Source organism: Podarcis melisellensis (genome assembly GCF_964234715.1).
Source record: "Podarcis melisellensis genome assembly, chromosome: 15".
NCBI lineage: Eukaryota > Metazoa > Chordata > Lepidosauria > Squamata > Lacertidae > Podarcis > Podarcis melisellensis.
Genome location: NC_138532.1, coordinates 31,252,610 through 31,256,625, shown reverse-complemented (window position 1 = coordinate 31,256,625; position 4,016 = coordinate 31,252,610). Strand labels below are relative to the sequence as shown.

The 4,016-nt window shown below is 42.1% G+C and overlaps 1 long non-coding RNA gene across 1 annotated transcript; it reads left to right on the top strand.

Annotated features, from left to right (window-relative positions):
* The first annotated feature begins 1,775 nt into the window (after positions 1–1,775).
* LOC309358039 lies at positions 1,776–4,016 on the top strand. The gene is made up of 2 exons (XR_014163297.1): positions 1,776–3,425; positions 3,844–4,016. It is a non-coding gene; the product is annotated as an uncharacterized lncRNA (long non-coding RNA).

Below are 4,016 nucleotides of genomic sequence, written 5' to 3'. Positions count from 1 at the left end.
GGTATTAATAATATTAACATATTAATAAACATTAAGCCATTTCATGCATACGGTATATATTACACACACACACACATATATATGATTTCACATAACAAAACAAAACCATTTCTCATACACACACAACCCCATTCAGATACAGAGTGAAATTTCACAAAAGTCCCCTTAAAAGGCTTGTTGAAAAAGGAAAGTCTTCTGTAGGAGTCAAAAGACAATGGAATCAGCATCCGTGACAGATGGCCATCCAGCCTCTGCTTAAAACCTCCAAGGGAGGAGAGTCCACAAGCTCCGGAGGGAGCCCATAGAGACAGCACCTTTCGGATATGTAAGGGCAGGGAGTTCCGAAGGCAATTATAATTACATTTATATAGTTTCCAACAACTGGTATTCTGAAGCATTGCTTCCTCCAGCTGTGGAGGCAGAGAAGAACCATTGTGGCTAGTAGCCATTGAAATATTTTGATGCTTTTTGTTTCTTTTGACGTCTTCAGTATCTTATTTGAATTGAAATAAAAAATAGTGTAAATAATAATAATAATGATAAATGTCAGTGGATGGGTAATTTGAGTATGCACTTTTTTACTTTAAGTTTTTTTTAAGGTGTTTAAAATAATTATTATTATTATTATTACACCACAAAAGAGAAAGTCTTGTGGAACAGCAATCCGCGCCACTGAGGTTTTGCAGGTGTGAAACCATCCAGATTGTTGTTTGTTTGCTCTGGTTACATGACTGCCAACAACCCCTGTTGATGTCAAAACCGTCCTGGCAGAATCTCCGAGCAGGAATTCCTTTGGAAACAACAATAAGTCCTGCTCCCAATGCATCTGTGTTGTTGCGAGATGTTTCTAGGAAGTAAGGAGAGCCAACTGTTATTCCACTTAAGAACATGTGTTTGGACGGCAGTTGGCCACATTCCACATAGGTAACGGTAGGGAACTAACTGTAAGGCTTGACAGCAGTGAAAAGGACCTAGGAGTCATAGCAGACCACAAGCTTAACATCAGTCAATTGTGTGATGATGATGATGGAGCAGTAGCAGCAGCAGCAAGAAGGAGTTGGGGGTGTTGAGCCTGGAAAAGAGGCTCATATAAGCATATACAAGGTATCAGGGATCTAAAATCAAAGGTTGGAATGGTTATGTGTGTGTTTTTGCAGTCATTGAGAAGTTAACAATTTATTTAACAATATTTAGCATTTCCAGGTGTTCAAAGTTCTTTATGCACCTTATTGAACTATAATCTTCACAACCATCCAGTGGGCTGAATCTGGTGTTACTGATACTCAGAGTAAGATCCGTGGAAATGAATGGACACGACAAACATAAACTGACTGATTTTTAAAATGGTTGTCTTCAGCTAAGTTCTGAGCAGAGTAAACCCTGCTGAAATTAATAGACTCGGCTTAATCATCTGCTTTACTCTGAGTAAAACTGCAACCCATTAATTTATGATCTGCGGACTAATGCCGGCTCCCTCGGCCTGTAAAGCCTGTAAACCTCAGAGTCGTCTGTGACTGGACTTAACTGTCAGGGGCCCTTTACCTTTACCTTTTTTTGCAGACTAACCAAGTTCTTTGCGTTTTCTCTGTTTGCTTGTTTTTCAGCCCCCACCCAATGGCAAGCAAGAATGAAAACACATTCCTGGATCTTTATCATATTTAAGTACAAAAATCTCGAGAGATTAAGACTGCTGCTGTAGGAGGCTATTTAAAGAATGAGGTGTGGCAGTAGACTAGCCAAGCAGCGAGTGACACACCGTCTGGACCCAGGTGAAGGGGGCGCATTCAGTCATTCCTAAACCTGTGGCATTACTCATTCCAGGCAAGGCACCTTAAAGCTTTTGCATGACGTGGAACACTCCTAAAGTGCCCTCACACCCTCCACCACTATATTTTCAAATTCTGGATGCTTTAAAAATTCCATATTGTGGAATTCCTGCCTGAGAGAGGTCAGACCGGCTCCCTCTCTCTTTTCTTTCTGCCGGCAGGCTAAGATCTTCCTGTTCAGACAGGCCTTTGGAAACTAAGTGCAGGTGATGCTGGCCACAGGGCAAAATGGATTTTTAATTGCTGGTTCTAAACATTTTCTGGTGTATTTTAACTATTGTTTTTAACCAGTTTTGTTTTTAATTACTTCGCATTTTCTAATGTTGTTTTTAAATTTTAGAAGCCACCTCAAATCCCAACTTGAGAGAAAGGTGGGACATAAATCCATTCAATAAATTCAACACACCTGGCACAAGAACAAAAGGCCTGGGGGGCTGTTGGCACCTATTGGCACCCTATGGTGCTCTTTCACCCACATTAATGCTTTCTGCTGGCAGGTTTTGACAGAAATTAGGATCATCTTGGGTTGACCTTTGGACTTAGACCCTAAACTCTGCCTCTTCTCCATTTTCTCAGGAAGTTACGCCGATCCCCTTCCCTTTGTAAACCCCTTTTGGTTTTCTCCTGGTTGCTGCTAGACTGGTCGCTACTCAGGGATGGAAAAATGTCCCAGTCCTTACATTAAATAAATGGTACCAAAAAAAAAAAAAAAAAAGCAGCGTCCAAAAACTCACACATCCTCTTAAGGTACTTAGAGGTGATGCCTCACTGATGGACTTTGCCGCCACCTGGTGGACATTTATTATACATATTAAAAAGCAACACCTGGGAGCCGTTCTTCCGGTTAAATATGGTATTTTTTGGAAATACATGTAAAATCCTAATAATGCTGGACCTCTTGGACTCTCCCTCTGGGCCTGGGCTTGTCATGTCTTTTTGGTTCTTGGGATTTATACTCTTCTACCTTTTTATTTTTAAATTTTACCTACCACCCATTCACTTGTTGTTTTTGATAAGGAAAAATTCTGGGGTGAGAGACTACTCAACAGCCCAGCTCATCAGGGTCCAAGTCCCCTGTGGGTCCATGCAGTCAGTAAAAGAAGGAAGTTCAAGCCAAGTAATTTGGAGCAAAACAGTAATCAGTAGACTTAGATCCTTTATTTGTTGTGCAACAGGTTCAAACAGCAGTAAGAACCCCGAGCGTGGGGCAACATTGACGTTTAAAACTTCCCACTGTTGCAGGAATTTATGTATAGGTTGGGGGTTGCCCCTCCAGCAGAAAATGAAATATGGTAAATAAATAATTGCTTCCCCAAGGGGGTCCTTGCCTCATAAGGAGGACTGGGACCTCGGAAGGCGCGCGGTTGTAGAGGCTCCGTACTGGTTGGGAAACGACAGAGACAACACCAGAATTGGCGAAAAGCAAAGTCTGATCTTTACTGAAAGAACAGGAAAAACAAAAACTGTTGCAACAGGGTCCTCCCTCACGTAACAAGAACGGAGTGAGAACAACCAACCAAAAGAGCTGCCTTGACTCTTATAACTTTTGGTTTCCGTACAGATCAATAACAGCAAAGGTGAAGAGGGGATTAACATAAGGTAAGTAGGATGTTGGGACATGGGTGGTGCTGTGGGTTAAACCACAGAGCCTAGGACTTGCCAATCAAATGATCGGCAGTTAGAATCCCCGCAACGGGGTGAGCTCCCGTTGCTCGGTCCCTGCTCCTGCCAACCTAGCAGTTCAAAAGCACGTCAAAGTGCAAGTAGATAAATAGGTACCACTCCGGTGGGAAGGTAAATGCCGGCTCCCTCGGCCAATAAAGCGAGATGAGCGCCGCAACCCCAGAGTCGGTCATGAATGGACCTAATGGTCAGGGGTCCCTTCATCTTTACCTTTAAGTAGGATGTTGTAAGATCTTGGGAGGTGTCAATTTTGCTGGAGGGCTGGAATAATATGTGTTGAGCTTCTTCTCATTTATCTTGGATCTGGTTAATGGCTTTTTTCCTTTATCTACAGGAAAATCCTCCATAGCTGCTGATAATCAGTATGCAGATCGTGAGGCTGGATGTTGAGGAAATGGCTTCAGTGTAAATATGAGATCCTGTTCTGCATTGCTATCAATTCGGGTGTGATAATCTCATGTTTGCATACTTATTGGAAAATAAAACTACTTTATTTTTGAGCTGGTA